This window comes from Hibiscus syriacus, unplaced genomic scaffold, assembly GCF_006381635.1.
Source record: "Hibiscus syriacus cultivar Baekdansim isolate YM2019G1 unplaced genomic scaffold, ASM638163v2 tig00110548_pilon, whole genome shotgun sequence".
Taxonomy (NCBI): Eukaryota; Viridiplantae; Streptophyta; class Magnoliopsida; order Malvales; family Malvaceae; genus Hibiscus; species Hibiscus syriacus.
Window position 1 is genome coordinate 1,596,152 of NW_024062775.1, and position 26,154 is coordinate 1,622,305.

Sequence of the window (26,154 nt, forward strand, 5' to 3'; positions counted from 1 at the left end):
GAAAAGAGCGAAAAACCTCAGGGTGTGCATGTACAAAATTAGAGAATGTGTCATGATGTTAAATGATATTATGATGTGTTTTTAATTTTATACTTCTATAATTCATAGAATAAATGTATCGAAAAGAGTTGAGAACACCCGAGTTTAAGGGTGAATTTGAGAAATGTTCCATTGTTATGGAAATTTGATTAAATGATAGAAAGATAATGTTAGAATGTTTTCATTTCTCCAAAGTGGAGAAGTTAAATTGAGTAGTTTCGTTACTATGTCGGTAAGCTAGAAGTATGGTGAACAAATGTCACCATAAGAATGTTAAAAGATCAAGTGATGTGGTTATCATTTGTAGAAGAATTCAAGAATAAGTACATGAATGATTAGTTCATAAGACAAATGAAGCTCGAATATATGAGCTTGAAGCAAGGGAATTATACATACATGTGTATGAGTATAAGTTTAATAAGTTAAGCAGATTTATTGTTGAGTTGATTCTGATTAAGAAGGATAAGAAAGATACAGGTAATTGGTTGTTTAGGGATTGTGCCTTAAATTAAAAACAAGTGTTACTGGTTTTGAATTTGTTCTCATTTCAAGAAATGGTTAATTGCGTTAAAGCTGTAGAGAGAGCTCAGAATGAAAGGATTGGAGAATAAAAATCTTAGATGATTAAGATAATTAATGCTTTATAGAGTTAAGCACCATCAAAGAAAGATAGAGATTTTGGTTTTCAACTTTAAATCAGATATGAATTAGTTGTATTCTTCGCAAGAGAATCAAATCAGATGAGAGCCTGACAGACTCAAGCAATAGGGTTTGATCTTGAAAGATTAAACAAGGAGTTAATTGATAATAAGTCAGGGTTAGAGACAACCTTTGTGAATTGGGTTAAAAGATCTGTTAGAAGTTATGAAAATTTAAGTAGGAAAATTATTTTAAAGGGATGATATGAGTATTGAGATCGGGTAATTGTTGAAACAAGTGGAGAAAACACAAGTATAAGAATGATAAATAATAAGGTTCTGTGTAAGTAAAGCTGACTATCAAATTTATGAAAATATGATAAAGAGTGATAGTTAGGATAAATATATGTGATATACAAGAGCATGTGAGTATAAAGGACATGATATGAAAGGAATGAAAAAGTATAAGGGAAAAAGGGGTAATGAAAGAATTAAAGTAATAAAGTGAAGTATGTGATAGCACGAAAGATTTATTGAAGAGGTGGTATGAGAAAAGGAATAGTAGACGTGTAGATAGTATTGTATATTAGCAAGAGTATGGATATGATAAGAGTTTATACTTTAGAAGGAAAGAGTTAGCATTGGCTAACAAGATTTTGTGATGAAAAATGTATTGGATACAATTGTATATTTTGACCATAATAATGTGATAAAAATGAAGTGAGGATTCATATGGTTGAGTAAAGCTGAGGATTGATAAGAAAAGTTTAAGAATGAGTATATTGGTAATCGGTTTATAAGACAAAGCAAATTACAACGTTTGATTTTGAAATAGAGGAACAGTACTGTGTGTGAGTAAGAGTTCGAGTTTTAAAAAAAATGAGTAAGATATGGTTGAGGAAAATTTTGTGGAAAAGAATGTATATGATTTGGATTGATAAGGGTTGTATCCTAGATTCAAAAGTTAAGGATTGTGTTCAGAAAATAGAATGTGCAACAGAACAATGTTAGATAATCTCTATTATCTTAAAGTGGAAAAATTAGATGAAATAATTTAGTTGCTATGCGGTTGAGCTAAAATATGGTAAATAAATGTTATAATGGTAATAATGGAAGATTCATTAATGTGAATATTGTTTTGGAAGGAGTTTAAAGAAATAGGTACATCAATGATTATTTTATAAGATAGAAGATGTTGAAATATTGAGTGTGAACAAATAAAATTTCATGATGCATAGGAATGAATGTGGATTTGATAAGTTAAGTAAACTATTGTTGAGATAATTCTGATTGGAAAAGGGGTATATGATTAATTGATTAGGGTATGTGCCCTAAATTGAACAATTGTAAGAGTAAAGGTGATAGAATTATAAGATTGGAAGAAATTATCAGTACATGAGATGGTAAAGGAAAACGTTTTGTATAAATAAAGGGAATTATAAAAGATACGAAGATACGATGAAGATCAATAATCAGGGATAAGTATAAGCGATATGAAAAGAGTATGAGAGTCTGAGAAAAAGATATGACATAGGTTGTAAGGAGATTTGGATTTGTGAAGGAATGAAGAACTAAGGAAATTAAATGATGGAGTTTAAAAGCTCAAGTATGACAAGAATTATGATGAGGTATAAAGTATGAGTTAGCATAGAAAAAAATATTCGTAAGACTATATGAAAAATTGTTGGATTTTGGCAAAGTGTATGTATTAATCATCTGTAATGAGGATTTAAGATTATGTTTCTTGGTCAAGTGGACATGTACAGAGAGATAAAGAATGATTCATACGTATTAAGGAAGTTAAGATGTAGATGAATAATGATAGAATAAAAGTTGGTAATTAGAGACTTATGAGGAAAGTGAATGATTTGGGATTTTGAGTAATAAGAATTGATGTTACTATTTATATGATAAGGGATATGATATAGATGTATAAAAGAAAAAGGCAATTGAAGGATTGAAGTAAGTTAGCACATTTTGTTATAAAAGGGTGATTATTCTTTAGACAAGTACGTGATATTATATGAAAATACTTTTTTGCGTATTGTAGTACATACAAGAATTAAGGAATGAGTAAATATTTGGTTTATGGTGTAAAGCGATTAAAGAATAATGAAGGAAATCAATTGATTCATAATATTGAGTAGTAAGGATTAGAGTATTGTCTATATAATGAATGGCATTATATGGATTTATAAAAGTCGAATGTATATGAAGAATTGAGTAAGGGAAAAAGATAAGTCTGTTAGCGATAAACATGAAAGATTAAGGAAATGAAGCAACATGAGAATATTAGAAGATATGTTCTTATTAATGTGGGCAAGGAAAATTCGAGGACGAATTTTCTTAAAAGGATGGGAGATTTGTAATATCCCAAACTACGGGTTAGTGACTAAATTGTAAAATTTTAGAATTTGATGATTAAAGTGGAAAAGTTCAATAGTTCAATGACTTATTTAAAAATAATTCCTGAAGGGTTATTAGTAATTATTAAAAGAATGAGAGGGCAAAATGGTCATTTGATAGGAAATATATTTTTTTCCTATATATGAATGAATCACGTGGGGAAAGGGGGAAGTTATCTTCTTCTTCTTCATTTCTTCTTCTCCATCGTGAGCAAGAGAGCAAAGGTAAGATCTCTTAATTTTTTATTATTAGCTGAATTTTAAGTTGGGTTTTGATCATTAGATGATAACTAAGCTTAAGGAGAGCTTAAGTTGTCTTATAATCAAAAGATGAAAAAGTTATAAGAGATTAAAGAAAATGAGTTTTTAATTGAATTTATGGAAAAGAGTTGATAAGTTGAATTTGAAGTTAAATTTGACTTGTCATCATGCTAATTAAGGAATATGAAGTGTTAGAATTGTATTTAGAACATAATGAAATTTGAGTATGATTCTTGAATTACATATGAGGGACATGATTTTGAGGTTAAAGATGGTTTTCATGGATATAAGTTGGTTTAAGTAATGGTGGTTGGGTTTAATGACATGATAGCGGTTTAAAATAGAAGAATTGATGATTTTCGGGCTTAAAATACAATTTCTGGGCATAGGGAATTGGTACCCTATGAAGGGGTATCGATACCCCCTCTTGAACGAAAATTCCAGTATGTGCAGGGGGAATAGATTCCCCCTGGGGGGGGTATCGATTCCCCCCTAAATGAAAAATGGAATTTTGGTTCATTGAACCGACTTAAGTTATTAACATCAAGTTTAAGGTTTAGGCTTCTGATAGTTGTTTTGAAATGTTATATTTATGTAGATATTGAACCTAAACAAGTTCTGGAATAATCAAAGGATTAGGATTGAATCAAAGCAAGGCTAAGGTGAGTGCAATTTAATTGTACTTATGCTATCGAAAAATATTGGCTTGTGATGAGCCAGTGACGGAGTTACTATGGTAAGAAGTGACTCCTAAAATGTTATATGATTGATATGATTCTTATGAGTGCATTTTAGTTTATAGGATTATAAGGAATTGGACTTTTGATAAGTCTATTTCCAATAGTTATAGTGTATGGAGTATTGATTACAAGGATGTGAATGACATGAAATGTATGTATACTTGATTATATGAACTGATATGTGCTTATATGTGCTATGTGATTTATGTGATATGCCATATGTGAAAATAAAATATGAACTATAGGAAAGGATTATATGATGTATATATAAACATATGTGAACAAAATAGGACATGCATGTTTACATGAACACATGAGAAATAATATAAGTTATATGATACGATTTATATGATTACATGCACATGTAATATATGTTATATGATATGGATCTATGTGACTACGTGCGAAAAAATATATGTCTATGAGAAGACATAAGAACAAGGTATAAGCTATGTGACATGTGAACATGAATCATATGAAAATGTTCTACGTGTAAGTGAACTATGTGTCGATATGAATAAGTGTTAAATATGAAAAATAATGCTCATGTTATGTGTCATGAGATCTAGAGGTATAGTTGGCATGCCAAGAGTCGAGGGTCTACACGGTCTTTCGGGATAATTCTACGTGGTCCTTCGAGACATATATGTATTCTTTGAAACATGTATGATGTCTTTTGAGACACCTACTTGATCCTTGGTATATGTATATGATTCTTAAGGAATTTATATGTGATCCTTAGGGACAAATTTTATATGGCACTACGGTGCATTTCTACGTGGCACTTCGGTGCAATTCTACGCGGTCCTTCGGGACAAATTCTTCGTGGCACTTCGGTGCAATTTATATGAGCTGTGGTGACAGCATTTGTGCACAACCTCAATGTACTCAAATGCCTTAAGTTCTCAGTAATGTACCTGGGCTAATAAAGAGACAATAACAAATACAATACATATGATGTATATGCTTATGGTGATATGAAATATGTTACATGAATTGTATGATGTTATGTGTGTTATACGATATACAGAAATGATAAGTACAAAGTCATATGATAAATAGAGAGTATGATGATGATGGTATATGAATGCATTTTATTATATGAAATGTTCTATAGTTTTATTACATGTTTTTTATGCCTCACTAAGTCTATGACTTAGCGTGTGACTGTTTCACACGTAGGTTTCGAGAATAGGAAGATTAATAAAAGTTATGCAAGACATGTCAGTTTCTCCTTTCCAAAGATCAAATTAGAAAAAAAGTTAATAGTATGTATTTTGTAATACTTATAGGGGTTGGCATGTAAACAAAAATTTGAATTCGATATGTTTTAACCGATTTTGTAAAATCATATGATTGAATTTTCTAATGTTTTAAATGTATATATGTAAATAAAAATTTTATACGAGTGAAGCCTTAGATTTTTATGAATTTATACGTATTTTACGGAAGTATTGTAGCAGGGGAATCGATCCCCCTCTGACAATCTAAAAAATTTTAACATTTGGGCACTGTTCATAATATTGCTCATTATTGTTCACAATACTGTTTATTAATGTTCATACATTACTGTTCATACAATTTTTTGCTGTTCATAAATATGATTTTACCTCAAAATTTTATAACAAACAAAATTCAACATTATATGATCGTATTTTCTTTAAAAGAGTTCAAATGTTCTGATATTTTATAAGAATAAAGGTTTTAAAAGTTAATGTGACATCTCAGATTCGTATCAGGGTCGGGTACGGGTTGGGGTGGTACACTAGTCGACCGAATTAACTAAATTAATCTAATAGCCAAAAATATTAAATATATAATATATAATATTTAAAATTTTGGTTAGTTCGCTTATCTAATCGATTAACCAAAATTTATTCGGTTCGTCAATTATTTAAAAAAATTAGGTTCGATTAACGATTAAAACAAAAAAATTTGGTTAATAAAATTTTGAAAGTTAGGTTTGGTCGGTTAATCGAACCAACTGACTGGACACCCTGCCAGAGGAGAAAATCTCAGTTTAACTTGCAAAACCCTCAAAACCCCCAAAATGGAATCAATAGAGCCCTCATAAAAACCATAAGTCATCAGCAAAACATAAAATTGTAAGATGGAGTCTATGACACTTAGATGATAAGAAAAAACACCATAGTTCACAGCCCTATTCAACATCTTAGAAAACACATTCATGGTCAAAACAAAGAGATAACTGGACAATGAGTCCCCTTGTCTCACCCATTTATCCCCACGAGAAAACCAATCAAACCCTCATTTAAAGAAATAGAGTACATATGGGTGGTAATAGTAATACACACCCTAATCCGTTAAATCATAACTGCATGCATATGAAGAGTTTCCAAAAACTTTGACACAAAATCCCAATCAATAAAATCAAAAGCCTTGCGTAAATCTAGTTTCAAAATCCCACTGACTAATTCCTGGGCCATCAGTGTGTTGTCCATAATAGACCTAACAGGAACATGAACACTCTAGCTACAAGAAATAACCTCGGACAGATAAGGCTTAAGTCTATTTATAATAACCCGAGTAATACATTTGCATATAACGTTGCAGCATGAAATAGGTCAAAAGTCCTTCAAATTGATAGGATTCGAAATTTCGGGAACCATGACAAGAGTCGTAGCATTGAACTCAGGCAGAAGAGAGGCATTCCTGAAGAAAAACAGAACAACTTGCAAAACGTATTCATCTATGACACTCCAAGCATCCCTGAAGAAACAAGTCGAGAATCCATTAGGCCCATGCGCCTTATTTGAGCATTGATCAAATAAATCACTTTTAACCTCATCACAAGAAACCTCACACTGAAAGACCTCACAAGCTTCAACAGTAAAAGAAACACCCAATAAATCAGACAGAAACTCAACGTGAGGCACAAAATCCTTACTGTCCCTCGTTCCAAGCGGCATTTCAAAAATTCGAATAGCCTCAGAAGCAATAAGTTCTAGATCATCAAGAACCTACCCCTGATCATTCGTAATAACACAAATAACATGCCTATTCTGCTTGATTTTAACCATCGTGAGGAAGAAATTAGTATTTTGATCCCCACTTTGGACCCAAGAAATTCGAGCCTTTTGTTAGAAAAAAAACTCATTAGCATCTACCAACCCCTAAAGTTCAGCAAACACAACCTTAACATGCATCAAGAGGGCACTATCATGGCCATTAAAAAGGAGCCTCAATTGTAAAGACCCCAACTCAAGCTTTTACTCATTCACATTCCTAGGTAAATCACCATAATGCACAAAATTAGACTCTTTCCAAACATATTTCAAGTGTTTCAGCTTTAAAAACAAAGTACTCATTGGATTTGAGACACCAAAAAGAGGTTATTGCCAACTCTGTAAAAAGTACTAAGGAATTTCAGATACTTAACCCAAAAATTAAATAACCTAAAAGGCTTACGAACAAATTTTTGAGCAACATCTAGCAAAGCAAGACCAGGGCAGTAGTCTGACAAACCAGGGGAAAAGAAACTCATACGACTACGAGAAAAAACCTCTAACCAATAAGTAGAGACCATGACACAGTCAAGCTTTCTAGACATGAAAGATCCCTCCTGATGGTTTTACCAAGTAAAAAAGAAGATCAAAAGTATGATCAAACAAACCAATAGTCTCTATACACAAACTAAACTCCTCTATATCCTTTCAAAGAGAGCTTCCAACAAGTTCAAAGCTCTCAATTTGACTAGAGATGACATTGAAATCAACCCCAGCAATCCAAGGCTTATCCCACTCAAGCTCCTTCAGAAATCTAAGATGCTGCCAAAAGGACAACCTATCACCACCCAAATTACAACCATTGATAACAGTGATAAAAAAAACTCCACCTTACCCAGGCTCATTAAACAAGAAATACTCTTTTCAACCCTAGCAATATCCAAGATGCCAATATCAGACTTACAGAGCAACCAAATTCTTCCATTCTCAACAAACTCATAATTATGAAAACCTCTTCACCCAATAAAGAAACTATCCCAAATTGCCTGAACTTTATTATTCTTCACTCGATTTTCAACCAAACAAACAATATCTATACCTAATAAAGAAATCATATCCACTACAAATTTTAGCTTATTAGGGTGATTTAAACCCCTAGCATTCCAAAACAACACCTTCATTTAAGGAGTAATTCCCAGGTCACCCCTTTTACCATTCTTCTTATCCCCTTTGACATTATTTTTCACCATTGTTATTAGTGATAACTTTCAACTCTTTCAACAACAGGTTCACACCTTTTGCAGCATCACGAGTAGGCCTGCCATCATCTCTAACATACACCTTAAGCATATTCTGATCCAAAGAATCCCTAACAATTACAGTCTCAACAATACTAGAAACAACAAAAGCTTTCTCATTAGAAACATCAGCAAGAATCTATTTCGAGATAGCTTCACCAACAGTCTCCTCACTAATGACTGCCTCCACTACAACAACAGGCTCAAGCTCATCACTAGAACCAATCACAGGTCCATCCCTTCCAGCAACAACATCAGTGATGGTACCAACGTCACTCACTGTTCTAGAACTAAAAGCAACGATAGTGGGATCAACACAAACCTCCATCTCATTAACATTTTTCTAGACCCAAACCTGTTGGGGGAGACGGGGAGTTGCTACTTTGGGCAAGCTTTGTCCAAATGCCCAAACACACAACACTTAGCACATCTAGGGGGCATCCAAAGGACATCCACCCGAACTGAAATCAATGATCCATCACTCAGAACCACATTAATATATTTGGGCAACTTAAAATTAGCAGCAATCTCAACATAAACTTTCACATGAGACACCTTATGTCTAGCAACAGTAATATAATCCATGTAAAGAGAAGTGCCCAATGCACTACCAATGTAACTCAGACCCATATCGCCAACTAATCCAAACTGAAATCTAAGGATCTAAGATTAGGTTCCCAATTTCGCAAGATAAACGGTTTATTTTGAATATGAAAAGAGCCATCAGACAATACCCACTCCTTATCCTCATTACTGGAAAATTGAAATAGAAAAAGATTATCCTCATCATAGTTAATATCAACCTCGCCACACTTCACCCAAAACAATTTAACAAGACAATGCAAAGAATTGAAACTCGGAGGTGTACCAATAAATTGGGCAATAACGACATTCTCCCAGACACGAATACCAGCTTCAAAAACCTTCTTAGACGGTCTAATCTTCACTTCACCTTCTTTGAGCAAAGGGAAAATAACTCCAAAGACTAGTCCTCCTTCACAACAAACAAATTTCTCCAATTCATTCCTCAAAAAAAAAAAATCCAATTCATTTAATCAGAATTTTACCCATTTGGGCAATGATTTCACGTAGCTCTTCCCAAAACCTTAAGATTGCGTTGGGTTCACGAACGTAATATTACGAGAATAAAAATTACCGGCCGGAAATGTTATATTTTATGTTTGATTAATTTAGTACGAATATAAAAATATCGTGTTTATTTAAAGAAATAAAAAATTATTAAAATATATATTTTACTTAATTGTCTTTATTATATATTTATTTTTTAACAAGTTGAATTTTATTATAATATTACTATAATTAATTTATATATTTTTAAAAAAATTTAAATTCATAAAATTTATATATTTTTTAAAAAAAATTGAATAAATAGGTTTAATGAAAGATTAAAATTTTATTTTAACACTTGAACTTTATATAAAATTATAATTATGGATTTTTTTTGTAAATATAAAATAATTTAAGGATAAATTTATAATTTAACCTTCGTAGAATTTTTATTATTCAATGACAGAAGAAGTATAATTTTGAAGAAAAAAATTAAGGATATTTTAGTCCAAAACGCTGGTAATCTAATAATACCTAAGGGAATGGGTAATCACATTCCCGGTAATATACCTCAAAAAATCCACTGTTGGTAATAAAAAGATTATCCGAAATAAAATTACCGGCCAACCAAACGGAGAATGAGGATTTCATTCCCCTGATAATATTGTATGTCGTGAACCAAACGACCTCTAAGAAAAATAACATTTCTAGTAAGAAGTGTGTAATTTACTCATTTAAATAATAATATAATAATTAAAAATTAAAATGAAGTTTATTAAAATTATCCTCAGATAATAAATAGATGATTATTTATTTATTATTTCTCATATTTTTATTTTTCTAATATAACTTTAGTATTGTTAATTTTTTATTGTTTTATAATTAAAAGAAAATAATAATAAAATATAGAGTAAGTTACATGGGTGACCATTCAACTATGGTCAAGAATCATTTTGCCATTGATGTTTTAATTTGATCAAATAGGCCATCTAACTATTTAAATGCTTCAATTAAGTCACCTCTCGTTAATAGTTAACATAATATGAGACGTGACAATTAAAAATATTTTGGTATAATTACACAATTGATTCATGTTACTTATATATTCTTTCAATTTGATCCTTATTTTAATATTAAAATAATGACACATATATCACCCTCTAGTTGAAAAAAAATAAACCAATGCATTAGGGGACAAGTGGGATTCAAGCCAATGACCCCTTGTGAGGTAGAAAGCACTAAACCATTGTGTCAAAGCATCCATTTGGTTTTCTTTATATATAAAAATATATATATATTGTATCTTAGTAAATTTTTCTTTAGACAACAAATAATATAATTAATAAATAAAAATTAAGAGTATTTTTTATATTAACAAAAAATATGAATATTAAAATATATTAAAATAATAGTAAAATATTTTAAGTTAATATATTTTTAAAAATTAAGATAAAAATAAAAATATTTTTAAAATTTAAGAATTAAGATATATAAAATATTATATTCATATTTTTTGATAATATAAAATATTATATTCATATTATATTAATATATATATATATATATAATATTAAACTATATAATTAAAGAAAATTTAAATATATTTTATATATTAATTATATTATTTGTTGTCTAAAGAAAAAATTACTTAGACACAAGTATATATTATTTGTTGTATAAAGATATCTAAATGGATGTCTTGGCCCAGTGGTTTGGTGCTTTCTACTTCACCCACCATGACCTTTGTTTAAATCCCACTTGCCCCTTAATGCGTTGGTTTGTTTTGTTTCAATGTGTCACCCTCTTATTGGAAGAAAGTAAATATATTAAAATAAAAATAAAAATAAATTTATTTCTCTAATTGAATGATAACACATGTTATTATTTTAATTTATTAAAATGATAACCAAATTAAAAGAATATATAAGTAACATGGACCAATTGTGTAATTATACCAAAATGTTTTTAACTTCACATCACTTGTTCCGTTAACTGTTAATGGTGGGTGACTTGATTGAAGCATTTAAATAGTTGGATTGTTTGTTTGATCAAATTGAAGCATTGTTGGTTAAAATGATTTTTGATCATAGTTGAGTGGTCACCTGTGTAGTTTACCCTAAAATATAAATTAAAAATGAGTTTAAAGCCCAAAAATATTGGGTGCTCCTGGCCCATGTTTTTCATCAATGGCGGAACGAACTGCAGCCGTTCTTATGCGTAAAACGGTAAGAAAAAAACCTAGTTTCTTAAAATGGCTAAAACCCTAAATTCGCTCTTCATAAACTCTTCTCTTCTTCATTCCCACCCCATCAGTCTCTAAACCTTCAATTCCCCACTTTCGTTTAATTTTCGTTGTTTTTAAAATGATGTTTTTGTTTGATAAAATTGTTGAAAAGAAGAATGATCGATGATGACAAATCCAAAGGCTTGTTTCTCAAAGAACATTCGCGGTGGCCGCCTGAGAGCTTTCGCCTTTCGCCGGGCTGGAGAGCTTCTGCTGTTTCATTCCTTCCTTGGATGTCTGAGACCCTTCTTCCATCTCCGTTTTTATTTTTGTTCATTCCATCCGCTTTAATTTGTGTAATTTCTCCTAATAGCTTTATCAAAGTTTAATTTTTTGAACAGTTCGTTCCAGATTATAACTGGTTGTTGCTTTTTTTTCTACTTTTGAGTTTTTTGTTGCTGAAATGTCATACGATCATGTCTTGTTATCTAAAAATGTTAGCTGATTCTTTAAGCATTGTATTGATCTTCTTTCTGTGTGTTCTTTCTTTTAAGTTTTAAAAAAGTTAAATTATTTTTTTATTAGTTCGATACTTTGGTTATTGTTGAATTGACTTGCGTGAAGATGATGCATGTTCCATTACTTGACGTGGGTGAGGTTGATTTTTCAACAATCACTATTGATCAAAGTGTTGCAATAATTTAAATTTGAAGCTCTTTTAGTGCAAATTGTAAGAATTGAAGTGAAATATTCACTTGAGATGAGCAAATTTTATTGAGAATGTAAATATGGTCGATGATGATAACTTGAAAGGCTTGTTTCTCAAAACATTCGCAGTGGCCGCCTAAGAGCTTTCGCCTTTGCCGGGCTTGAGAGCTTGTGCTGCTTCAATCCTTCCTTGGATGTCTGAGACCTTATAATATTTGTGTTTGTGTCTTGTGCTTGAAAGGGCTGCTATTTCATTTAGTCTTTTGCTTAGTTACTTCATTAATTCAATTTTGGTACACTTTCTTACATGCTATGATACAACTCTGTATACTTGGGTATTTGTTAACATCATTAAATTTATGTGTTTTGATGGTTTTGTTGATGATAAATCCAAAGGCTTGTTTCTCAAAAACATTGGCAGTGGTCGCCTAAGAGCTTTCGCCTTAGCTGGCTTGAGAGCTTGTGCTGCTTCAATCCTTCCTTGGATGCCTGAGACCTTATAATATTTGTGTTCGTGTCTTGTGCTTGAAAGGGCTGCTATTTTATTTAGTCTTTTGCTTAGTTACTTCCTTGATTCAATTTTGGTTCACTTTCTTACATGCTATGATGCCGCCCTGTATACTTGGGTATCTGCTAACAGTACTTAACACCATTATATTTATGCGTTTTGATGGTTTTGTTGATGATGATAAAAGCAAAGGCTTGTTTCTCAAAAACATTTGCAGTGGCTGCCTAAGAGCTTTCGCCTTTGCCGGGCTTGAGAGCTTGTGCTGCTTCATTAGTTCCTTGGATGTCTGAAACTTTGAACACAATTCTTGTGTCTAATTATTGGTTTTTGTCTGTTTTGCCATCCGTCTTTAGACCATATGTTTGTTGGGCAATTCTGAAGGGCATTTTGTAGATTATCCCAGGCCAACTGTTCTCGGTCAAACTGGCGCTTATGCAACTGAATGTTCATTTGCAGTGAATCGATGACCGTTTTGTCAAATTCACAAACCTCCCCAAGTTTATGATCGACCAATGTGAAAACTCAAGGGAAAATGTCTTTTGAAGGAATAATTTCGAGTCACCTATCCGACCAAGTCTCATTTTGCCGTCACCAAGGTAAACTTGATATTGTCTACAAAAGGGTCATAGGGGGCTGTCAAGTGTTTTACAACTCTCCCTATAATCTAACATTAAAGGGCAACAAGCTCGTTGAAGAATGTTCACACATAGTAGATGGAAGGATTGTGACCATGTCTGCCCTAGTGTAGCATCCGATAACTTCTGTTTGTATCTATATATTTTATTATGTTTTAATCATCTTTATAATATGTTATATTTATATCAACTTTGATATGATAATAGTTTGTATTATATAAATTTATAAAATAATTACTCATGATGTCCACAAATGATTGTCCTCATTTTGTATTGGTCCTTAAACTTCAACATGTTTTATATTAGTTCAAAAATTATGATCTATTTTTAAACTAATCCATAAATTTTAAAATAGTCTATGTTGATCTTCAAATTACCAATATCATTCTATTTTGGCCATTCCATTAATATATCAATAACTTTATTGGTTAAAAATTAATATATTTTCGGAGGTCATGGGAATTGAACCTGCGGCCTTCTAAAAAATTCACAGGACCTTAAAAAAATTGAAAACAATTAGGTAATAGGTTCAATTTCCAAGACCTTCAAACAATCCATAAAGTTAACATGTTAATTGAATTATCAAAATGAAATGATATTGATAGTTTGAATATTGCCATAAAATGTTTTGAAGTTTTGGCACTAATTTACAATAAGGGTCATAGTTTGATGATAATATAACATGTTTTGAAGTTTAGAGACAAATCTAGAATGAGTGTTATAGTTTGAGGACTTCTTGTCTAAATAACTGTAAATTTATGTTTGTTATTTTCAATATTAGGGTAAAATACATAAATTATCACTAAATCGTGCGGGGTGATCTTTTCTATCACTAAATTTTTAGAAATTACAAAATTAGCATTAAATTATTAAATTATTATAAAATGGTCACTACACATTATAAAATATTAATGAATTTCAATAAATTTAAGGATCATTTTGTATAATTCAATAAGTTCTAATGACCACATTTTACTGGTTTTATAAAACTTAATAATTATTTTATAATAATTTAATAATTATTTTGTAACTTTCGAAAATTTTGTGACTAAAAAGATCATATTCACATAATTTAATGACCAATTATATACATCATAATATTATTAGGTCTATGCACGAATCAAGTGACCTCAGTAGTAAAGGAATTGTTGACATTCCTTGAGGTCCTGGGTTCGAACACTAGTAATGTCAAGAGTGTGAGCGTTCAATATCAAATTGTTGAAAGTTATTTTGAAACAGATATTACCTTGTACTTATCCAGATTAATAAAAAGAAATATTAGCCGAGCTATCGGAGATGAGGGGCTGACAGCATGCCAAAGCAGCAGGCAGGAATTGATTGATAAAAATCAACATAAAATGACTTGAAAGGATCATTGTCTTTACAACAGGTGATGGTTCCATTTATGTTGCGGTCTGGCATGAGCCGATGCCGTGGTTTTCATATATCTGAAGAATTATATCTCATAAAATATCGAAGCTCCAAACATGTATTAGACATAAATATTGTCTGCAACAGATAATAATTCTATTTGTAATCTTTCATATACATAGATCCGAATTCCATGAATTAAATTTGTCTGCATATTTACTTTAAGCTTGTTTAAACCATGAACTGGAACCCTATATGAGGATTATAATATCAGAAACCAGACAACTGAAAAAGAATAAAACTGACACCAAATGTTTCTTACATCAAATGTTATAAATAACTGACTTGTCACAACAACTTTTCTTTCATTATATGACTAAACAATAAGACCAAACCAACAATGTTTTATTTATTTATAACCAAATGACAGAAGGAATAAATTAGTAACTCACACAGTAATATTACATAATATAATTTCACCTCAACGGAGAGATCACTGCCCCATCACCCTCTCTTTTTATTCAACACCAAAGAGTTTAGATATCTTCACAGGATCAAGTGCTCGGAAATCCAATGTAGACATAGACCTGCGGTACTGAGGATTGTCCAGGTTGTTCTTCATGATATCGGTTATAGAAGCCTGTAACAGAGTGAAATTCTGAATGTTTTGAGTAGCATTTGGATGAGCCTCGGTTCGTGCAGCTGCTTTTGGATTCGAACGTAGAAGTGGAGAAACCGATACCGGAAATACGTCTTCTTTATGTTTGATAGGCTTCACTCGATAAGAGCTGCTCGCACTTCCATTTCCTTTCTGCTTCTCCTAGTAAGCTAAAAAAATTAACCGTTAATCAATTAACTATTTCGTATTTTTATCAAACATAAAAGAGCAACTAACATTTATCTCCCTGGAAGTATCAGTATCATCTTTCTTTTGACCTGTCGTTGTTAAGTCCTTTGTCTCATGACTTTCATGTTTCTTCCCAGTAGTTTGCTTTGTTTTTGATGTTCGGTGCCTTCAATATCACCATTAAAGAACTTGTTAATATGTTCGGAAAGCTAATTCTCAATACTTAAAAAGCTAACATACTTCTTTCTATCTTTGGTTTTATGTGACTCATCCTCTTCTTTGTATATCACTGGTAGATCTGAAAGGCTACATGCCAATGGAATTGAAGAAAAGAATTGCAAACACAAAAGATGAAACGAAGCATCTGGTCATGACTAGGGTTTTTTTGTGTAGAGAGTGATGCTGATTTTTGGCTTACTTCAGTTTGAAGAGCAGCGGCTGCAGTGCCACGATAAGATGGGTCCAGATTAAGAAGCATTACGAGGAGGTCAAATGAAGAACTGGGGAAGTCTCCAAATGCTTCTTGATATCCAGACTTGTAATGCTGCGGTGGGCGAAAGCTTGCTGGCAGCTTCATCTTCTTCCAGTAGTCCTTTGATGGTGAACCACAAAGCTTGAAAATTCGATGAACCTGCTCAACCTGATCACAAGCTTAACTTGTCAGCAGTTGAGATAATGCATTGCCGCAAAAGCACTTATAGATGAATGAAAATCCCCCCCCCCCCAAAACCTGATCACAAGCTTAACTTGTCAGCAGTTCAGATAATGCATTGCTGCAAAAGCACTTATAGATGAATGACAATTCCCCCCCCCCCATGTCAAATTAGCTTCCGATGTTTATTGGAACAATCACTTTAGCCCCTATTATTTTTTTTATGATGTCACTTTAGCCCCTATTATTTTTTATCATTTTAATTGCAACATTTTAATTCTTGCTCAAATAGTATATATTGAATGAAAATAGTTAGTTGATCAACTCATGTTACAGACGTGATATTTTTACATATAATTAATTGTTAACATAGCACGTGGTACGTCATCATCATAGATGACGTGACACATGACATGTAACATAGCCGGGAGACAACTTTGGAAAAATCTGACTGCATGAAATCAAAGACCAGATAAAGACTGTACTGCATCCTTGAAGTGGCTAATCCTTCAAACCTGATAATATTTGGATGGTTCAGCTTTTGAAGTATCATAATCTCTCGTGCCATTAATTTAACACTATTAGGCTCTGCAGTGTTGAAACGAACCTTTTTCAACGCAACGATCTTTCTGGTGTCCTTGTCTCAAGCTTTGTACACATTGTTGTATGTTCCTTGTCCTACCTAGGATTGAATAATTGTTGATTTAACATTCATTTTTACGTAGATTCGAATACGAGAGCTTTGATACCACATTTAATTGAAAACCAAATATCTCTAATCATAAAAGTCATGGAAGACATACTTACCTTGGCAACTTATCATAGGAATCAACACTCTTTGGAATCAAACCAGACAAAACCTCAAAAGAAACATTATCAACAAGCCATTTAGGCCATCCATAAACAACCTGATCGTTGTCGCAACCACCGATTTTCCTCGATGCATATCGTTGTAGAACATTTCCATTACCATCATTACTCCTCAACGTCTCTCCTTCCTTATCAACCACCTTCGGTCCATTTTCAGCCATCCCAGGGGCCAGGCCTAGATTCTTATCATCTCATTCATCATTCGCTCCCGACGAAAACTTCTGCACTTCGCTCCCTCTCTTAAAGTAACCATGTTCTTGCTTGACCTCTTCGAGTAGCCGAGACGGAGAGTACGTTGAAGTATACTTGCCTTGAACACATCCCATAACTACTGCTGCAACAATTATTAAAAGTCAGAAAGTGAGGCTTGCTTTTTTCGGTGATTTAATACACCGATTTCGGTGGTGTTTTTTGTTTATTTTTTGGCTTGGGATTATTATACTTTAGTCCCTGCACTTTAGGGTATTTGCAAATATTAGCCCTTAAGCTTTAACTATAAATACCCTTACCCATTTAGCTTCAAAATCATCGCAAATCATTTCTTTCTCCTAATACTAGAGAGCTTTCTTGTGAGTTGTGAGTGTTTTGTAAACACCTGTAAATTTTCTCTCTTTAGTAAAAGATCTGCAGCAGTCCAGAGACGTAGGCATAATTGGCTGAACTCCGTTATTAATTTCGGGTATTATTTTTCCGCTTTTATTTCGTAGTCTCACAAATCTGGTTATAGGGAAATTATTCGTTTATTTCCAAACAACTGGCATCAGAGCTTTTGGTGGTGAATTTTGTCGGGTTTTTCTGCGAGGTTACTATTTATTTGAATAGTGAATTTTATGAATAGTAAAATTTGGTTGGCGATACGAGTTTGTCGACGGAGGTGTTCTAATACACGGTGGTTCGCAGAAATTATCAGAAACGGTCCAAATTAAGCCAAATTCGAGTCAGAGCGATGGCTGCAAACAAAGGGAATGTGAAATTTGAGAAGTTCGATGGTGCGGACTTTGGCTTTTGGAAGATGCATATTGAAGATTTTATGTACTAGAAAAATCTATATCAACCTCTCTCAGGAAAGCAACAAGAGGGCATGAAGAATGAAGACTAGGCTCTTCTCAACAGACAAACCCTCAGAGTTATCCGACTGGCGTTATCCCACAATATTGCTTTCAACATAGCAAAAGAAAAGACCACTGCGGGTCTTATGGCGGCTCTCTCCAGTATGTATGAGAAGCCATCGGCCTCAAACAAAGTTCACTTAATGAACCGATTATTTAATTTACGGATGGCAGAAGGGGCATCAGTGACTCAACACCTAAATGAACTCAACACAATCACAACCCAGTTGAGTTCCGTGGAAATTGAATTCGATGATGAAGTTCGAGCTTTAATTCTCTTATCATCTCTACTAGACAATTGGAATGCTACTGTTACAGCAATCAGCAGCTCGTCGGGAAATAGTAAATTGAAATTCGACGATGTTCGGGATCTGGTAATGAGTGAAGAAATTCGACGGAGAGAATCGGGTGAAGCATCAAGCTCCTCAGACTTGCACACGGAGTCTAAAGGGAGAACTTCAGAAATAAATTCAAATTGTGGCAGATCGAAATCCAGAAGGAGAAAATCAAGAACAGGAAAGAAAGATTTTAGCTGTTATAATTGCGGTCACTTTAAAAGAGATTGTCGAGCACCGAAGAAATATACCAGCGCACAGAAATATGCCAACGTGACAGATGAAATAGGAGATGTCATGATTCTAAGCGTCAACAGTCCGATTGAATCATGTATCTTGGATTCAGGGGTATCTTTCCACTCCACCCCATGCCAAGAAATCATGGAGAACTATGTCAGTGATGATTTTGGGAAGGTTCATCTAGTTGATGATGATACCTTGAAGATCGTCAGAAAAGGAGACATGCGATTAAAGTTTCCAAACCAAACCACCTGGAAGCTGAAAGGAGTGAGAAATATTTCTGGCCTCAAAAGAAATTTGATTTATGTATGATAGCTTGATGGAGAACGATATAGTATAACCTTTTCAGGCTGTGAATAGAATATTACCAAAGGAGCACTCGTCATTGCTCGTGGTAAAAAGACTTTCACTCTCTATATAACCTCAAATTTAGAGAATATCATTGCAGTAACAGATGCTGATGGAAAATCAAACCTATGGCACCAAAGGTTTGGCCATATGAGCGAGAAATGGATAAAGACACTTTTATCAAAAGGGAAGCTGTCGGATCTAAGGAATATATATGTCGGACTATGTGAAGATTGCATCTTTGGCAATCAAAAGAAAGTCAGTTTTGCAAAGATTGACAAGACACCCAAGGAAGAAAAGTTAGAGTTAGTTCATACTGATGTATGGGGACCATCTCCAGTTCCATCTCTAGCATGCTCACTATATTATGTCACCTTCATCGATGATTCTACAAGGAATGTGTGGATATATTTTCTGAAGAAGAAATTAGAAGCCTTTAATACCTTCAGAAAATGGAAGGCCATGGTGAAAAATGAGACTGGTTTGAAAGTCAAGCGGTTGAGATCTGACAATGGGGGAGAGTACAGAAACAGTAGATTCAAAGATTTCTACGCAAACAATGGGATCAAGATAGAGACAACAGTTCCCATGACACCGTAGCAGAATAGCATAGCAGAGCGCATGAACAAAACTCTGAATGAACGTGCCAGAGGCATGATGATACATTCCGGTTTGCCCAAATTGCTATGGGCTGAAACTATTAACACTGCAACTTACTTGATCAACCGTGGGCCCTCAGTTCCCTTGGATGGTGAAATACCAGAGGAAGTTTGGAGCAAGAAAGAAATAAACCTTTCACACTTAAGAGTGTTTGGTTGTATTTTTTATGTACACATAAATTTTGCTGAAAGAAGTAAAGTTGATGCCAAGTCCAACAAATGTATCTTTGTTGGTTATGGTGGTGATGAATTCGGTTACCGGTTTTGGGACTATGAAAATCGAAAGATCATTAGAAGCAGAGATGTCATTTTCAATGAGAATGTGATGTACAAAGACAGGTCAACCAAAGAATCAAGTAGCTCCAATATCGAAGCTAAAACAAATAAATTTGTTGAGTTTGAGGAGATTTATGGAAATGATGTTCAGATCAGTCCTAAAGCAGTTCAAGAAGAACTAGGCACACCAGAACTGAGACGCTCCTTCAGAATTCCTAAACCAACCCAACATTATTCGCTTTCTTTGTACTACTTGTTGCTGACTGACAATGGTGAACGAGAGTGCTATGATGAAGCAATGCAAGTGGAGGATTTGGTTAAGTGGGAGTCTTCCAAGAAAGATGAGATGGACTCGCTTATGTCAAAACATACTTGGGAATTAACTGAATTACCACCAGGCAAGAAAGCGCTCCACAACAAGTGGATTTACAGGATCAAAGAAGAGCATGATGGGAGCAAGCGCTAAAAAGAAAGATTAGTTGTTGAAAGTTTTCAGCAAAAAGAAGGTTTTGACTACAATGAAGTTTTCTCTCCAGTCGTGAAACGGTCTACAATCAGACTGGTGTTGAAAATTGTAGATGCAGAGAATCTACATCTTGAGCAGTTAGATGTGAAGACATCTTTCCTTCATGGTGATTTGGAGGAAGAAATCTATATGAGGCAGTCAGAAGGCTTCATAGAGGCAATAAAGAAAAACTCGGTATGCAGGTTGAAGAAGAGCTTGTATGGTTTAAAACAAGCTCCTAGACAGTGGTACAAGAAGTTCGATAGTTTTATGGGGAGCAATGGTTTTACCAGATACTAAGCAAATCATTGTTGCTACATCAAGAAGTTCGACAACAACTTCATTATTTTATTGTTGTACGTTGATGACATGCTCGTTGCAGGCTCAGACATGCAAGAGATTATAAACTTGAAGCAAAACTTGTCGAAGCAGTTTGTAAAGTCAGGAACTTTGATGTTATCACAGGCTGAGTACATCAACAAAGTACTCGCCAGGTTCAACATGCAGGATGCTAAACCAATAAGTACACTTTTAGGTGTTCATTTTAGACTCTCCAAAGAACAATCATCAAAGACGGAGGAAGAACGTGCATACATGGTGAAGGTGTCGTATGCCTCAGCAATTGGAAGTCTAATGTGTGCCATGGTTTGTACCAGACCAGATATTGCTCAAGCAGTGGGAGTTATTAGCAGGTACGTGAATAATCCGGGTAAGGTACACTGAGAAACATTCAAATGGATCCTTAGATATTTGTGGGGTACCACAAACAAATCACTTTATTTCAAAGGTGGAGATACGATACTAACAGGCTATGTAGATGTTGACTTAGCCAGAAATGTTGACATCAGAAGAAGCACTACATGGTATGTCTATACTTTAGGAGGTAGCACAGTCAGTTGGGTTTCTCAACTATAAAAGATAGTTGCTCTCTCCATAACTAAAGTAGAATATGTCGCTGTTACGAAAGCCAACAAAGAGATGGTTTGGCTCCAAAGTTTCTTGGAAGAGTTAGGCAAGAAACAAGAAAACAATGTCTTGTATTGCGACAGTCAAAATGCTATCCATCTAGCAAAAAATTCATCTTTTCATTCCAGGATGAAGCACATACAATTGCGATATCATTTTATCCGGTCTCTTTTAGAATATGGGATTTTGAAACTTGAAAAGATTAGTGGAGCTCAAAATCCGGCAAACATGTTGACAAAGACGGTGACTACGGACAAACTGAAGTTGTGTTCAACTTCATTTGACATGCTAGAGTAACAAGACCAGAAATGTTGTTGCATTAATCGAGGTGTGAAGTCTTCAAGTGGGAGATTGTTAAAAGTCAGAAAGTGAGGCTGGCTTTTTTCGGTTATTTAATGCACAGATTTCAGTGGTGTTTTTTGTTGATTTTTTTGGCTTGGGATTATTGCACTTTAGTCCCTACATTTTAGGTTATTTTTAAGGATTAGTCCTTAAGCTTCAACTATAAATACCCTTACCCATTTAGCTTCAAAATCATCCTAAATCATTTATTTCTCCCAATACTAGAGAACTTTCTTGTGAGTTGTGAGTGTTTTGTAAACACCTGTAAATTTTCTCTCTTTAGTAAAAGATCTACAGCAGTCCGGAGACGTAGGCATAATTGGTTGAACTTCGTTATCAATTTCGGGTATTATTTTTCTGCTTTTATTTCGCAGTCTCACAAATCTGGTTATAGGGAAATTACTTGTTTATTTCCCAACAACAATGTCCTCTCTCAGACAACGATCGCGGAGAATCGTTGCATGATCCGATGATTGCTAAGTGACATAGTACCACTCAAGAAAGTATGTTGGAAAGTGAAAAAATAAAACATAAAAGGGAAGTGGCTTAGTTAGCCGACCTTGGTTTGGAATTTATCGTAGAAAAAAAAATGGGATGCCTTTGTTTTTTGCAAAATTGAATTTGTTCTACTCCATTTTCAATGCGACCAGGTCGTGTTAACAATGAATGTAGATTTTCTTTTTCTTCTCAAAAGTTTGTTGTTCAATGAATCAACCAACCTTGGCGGGTAGAACTAATTATTTGATACTATCTTTTAATATAAAATGATGAAATTTCCAACAAAATGGTCCCCTATAGTGGTAATTTCCGACCAAACACTGAATTTTTCAGATTCATTACTATCAAAATCTTATCCAAATTCAATGGATCTTATAAAGGGCTGGTAGATACAATCGAGAGTGATCGATATAATCAATTTTAATCAATATCCATAACAAATTAATATTCAAATAAAAATAGAATTTTATGGAAACACTAGCGCAAAACGCTCCTGCAAACCCTACTACTAACCTTGCTGCCTATCTCAATGATAGGGTAATAAAAATACTCGCCACCACCGTGATAAGCCACCAGACGACTCTCATGTCGCTACTGATGACTGCCATCCCATCTCTAATGGCCCGACTAGGGTTGTCTCCTACTGTGATAGACTGATGGCAAACACCAACCAACCACCTGAGGAAGAAGATATTGACACCGTGGATGAGGATATCGAGATACATGAAGGGGCTGTTAAACGAATAATGATCAATGGTCTAATATCCATTGAATTCTATGACAGAGTCTACAATCTAGTTGTCAAAAGTCTAAGCCAAATTGTCATCGTGAAACTTCTTGGCTGTCGAATTGGGTACAATGCTCTATGTAATTGAATCTACGATCTTTGGAAGCCATCCCAAGCGCTACGTATTATGGACATTGAAAATGATTATTTCCTCATCACTTTTCGCAACCATGTCAATTTTCTCAAAATTCTAGCAGAAGGGCCTTGTATTGTCTACAATCATTACTTGACCATCGAACCTTGGATTGAGGATTCTCGACTTCCCAACCCCACCCAAGCAAAGTTATCACCTGAATTCGACTATCGGGTCTGCTCGTCACCTTTTACAAGCGTAGGTTTATCATTGAAATTGGAGAATGCATTGGTCTGGTCATTAAGATCGACTATCAAACGGACAGTGACCGGAAAGGACGCTTCTCTCGTATGACATAAGAGTTGACTTGAACAAACCATTGATTTCAAAACTGTTTATCAATGGAAGAACTCAAACAATAGAATATGAATCGTTGCCAGTCGATTGCTTTAATTGTGGTACATATGGTTATACCATAGATTGTGGCCCATCTTCTAAACCGATGCCAGTTGAAAATACAAGTACCACAACTACACCACCTTCTGAGATAACAAACATTGATGCCCTTATAGGCCATGAATTCTAGTGGAGAAGCGGTAACGTAGCACACAAAAGAAGTCAGATAATGGTACTACTCGTACACCGACCATCCAATTGCCCATGAAAGTGAAACCTGACCCTCTAATAACTCCCCCTCAACAAGATAACTTTGTTGCTGCCAATAGCAAATGAAAAGAAAAGTCACATGATCATTCCAATACACTCAAACCAAAAGGTACAGTTTCCATGAAAAAACCAGTCTCCCTCTTGGCTTCAAACTTACCTTCTCATTGCCAACCCCTAGTGCATTCCAAAGTAAATGCTAGTTCTTTGGCCCTTGATAAGCATGTAACCCTTGACAAAGCCAAGCATTCCTCTATTGTCATTATTGAAAATATGGACCCAAATATCCCTATTTCGAGTAATTCTTTTGCCCAAACAGACGTCTACCTAAGTGATGCTCGTTCTTGTGAACCTCATGACCCGGGTAATCTCAAACAACCCCTTTATTCGGGGACATTATAAGATGCAACTCTATTTTTTCATATAGAACCTATGGATATGGGCAGTTAAGCTATTCACTATGAGGGACAACATGTCTCAATGTCTAATTGAGTATCCCCCTTCTGCTTACCTCATTATTAATAATGAATCTAAGACTCTTTTGCTGAAACCTCCAATACTGTGGACATCCTCATTTTCTAACAACTATTAGACAATATATATGTGACTATAAGTAGTATATTATTGTCTTTATTAAACCCCGAATCAACAGTTAAAAAATTGATGTTGTCATCACTTCCCTGGGAATTCCAAATTCTCATTGTGTTGAAGCAGCGGGTTTTTTTGTAGTATATGGCTCTGTTGGTATGATTCGATTTTGGTTAAAACCATTTATAATCATTTTCAGTTTATTCATTATCACATTACTCACAAAAAAGTTGGCCAAGCCTTCTTTGCTACAGTGACTTATGCAAGCCCAAATGCTTCTAAACGGAAGCTTCTTTTGTAGCATCTTTGGCATCTTGCACCTACAATTCGCTAACCATTGGTCCTCCTTGGCGACTTTAATGCTACTCAATTTCAACTGATCGAATGGGTGTTATTGGTACCACGGGTCCGTGCACTGAGTTTCAAAACTTTATACTTAATGCTGAGCTTCGAGATGTTGGTTTTTGTGGTCCTGCTTATACTTGGTCCCGTGGCCAAACTCACACTCGCCTTGATCTAGATGTGTGTAATAATTATTGGGATGAGTGTTTTTTAACTCTACTATTCAACATCTTTTTCAAATGCGATCAGATCATCAACCCATCCTCCTCCAAATTGGTCGCTCTCAGCACCACCCTAGGTCGAAGCAATTTTGATATTTCTTTAGCTGGCACTTGCATGAAGAATTTTCTCGCATGGTCCAAGATAACTGGTTAAATACCTGAAGCCTTCCTGAGACCACTGTAAACTTCACTAAGGCTGCAGATGGTTGGAACAAATTCATCTATGGTTTTATTGGCTCAAAGAAAAGAATGGTTATGGCTCGTCTTCGGGGAGTTCAGAAAGCATTGAATTCTTGTTACTCCCCTTCTCTACTTACTTTGGAATCACCTCTTCTCAGTGACTGGAGTCCTTGCTTGATAAAGAGGAGCTCCTCTGGTGTCAACGTTTGCGAGTAGATTGGATTGTCTTTGGTGAAACACTAGTTTCTTCCACTGCAGAGCCAAGATCCGTAAGTAACAAAATTGTATTTTATCTCTTAAAGTTGATGGTGATTGGATCGGCGATCAACAATCTCTCAAAGCTGAACCCATCTTTCATTTTCGATACCTTTTCTCTCTTGATTATCAGGCTACTGATGCTTACCCTTTCCACAGATTCTTCCCCCAGATTAATATTTTTCTGTGGTCCTCATTGGATCAAATCCCTTCCATGGAGAAAATCAAATCAGCGTTGAATGAAATGGCCCTCTCAAAGCCCCGGGCCATGGCAGACTCCATGCAAAATTCTTTCAAAAACATTGGAGTATAGTTGGTAACTCTATTAGAGCTCGCATCCAAGCCATTTTCCAAAGTGGAAGCATTGAATCTGAGCTGAACAAGACTGTTATCGTGCTTATACCGAATGTGAATAATCTGGAATATTTCCTACACTTTCGCCCGATCAGCCTCTGTACCGTAATCTATAAACTACTCACAAAAATTATTGTGTACCGCTTGAAGCCCATTATGTCTACAATTATCTCGTCGAATCAA

At 34.3% G+C, this 26,154-nt stretch overlaps 1 long non-coding RNA gene, 4 other non-coding genes and 1 pseudogene across 5 annotated transcripts; 4 read left to right on the plus strand and 2 right to left on the minus strand.

The window, feature by feature from the left end:
- Positions 1-6,465: 6,465 nt before the first annotated feature.
- LOC120130519 lies at positions 6,466-9,425 on the minus strand. The gene is made up of 2 exons (XR_005516846.1): positions 9,216-9,425; positions 6,466-6,813 (listed from the first exon to the last, which is right to left on the minus strand). It is a non-coding gene; the product is annotated as an uncharacterized LOC120130519 (long non-coding RNA).
- A 2,392-nt stretch (positions 9,426-11,817) lies between these two features.
- LOC120131090 lies at positions 11,818-11,944 on the plus strand. The gene has a single exon (XR_005516886.1). It is a non-coding gene; the product is annotated as a small nucleolar RNA SNORD14 (small nucleolar RNA).
- A 485-nt stretch (positions 11,945-12,429) lies between these two features.
- Positions 12,430-12,553, plus strand: LOC120131104. The gene has a single exon (XR_005516897.1). It is a non-coding gene; the product is annotated as a small nucleolar RNA SNORD14 (small nucleolar RNA).
- A 170-nt stretch (positions 12,554-12,723) lies between these two features.
- On the plus strand, positions 12,724-12,844 carry LOC120131091. Its single transcript, XR_005516887.1, has one exon. It is a non-coding gene; the product is annotated as a small nucleolar RNA SNORD14 (small nucleolar RNA).
- Positions 12,845-13,024: 180 nt separating this feature from the next.
- On the plus strand, positions 13,025-13,149 carry LOC120131089. The gene has a single exon (XR_005516885.1). It is a non-coding gene; the product is annotated as a small nucleolar RNA SNORD14 (small nucleolar RNA).
- A 2,826-nt stretch (positions 13,150-15,975) lies between these two features.
- Positions 15,976-17,391, minus strand: LOC120130983 (annotated as a pseudogene).
- Between the last annotated feature and the right edge of the window lie 8,763 nt (positions 17,392-26,154).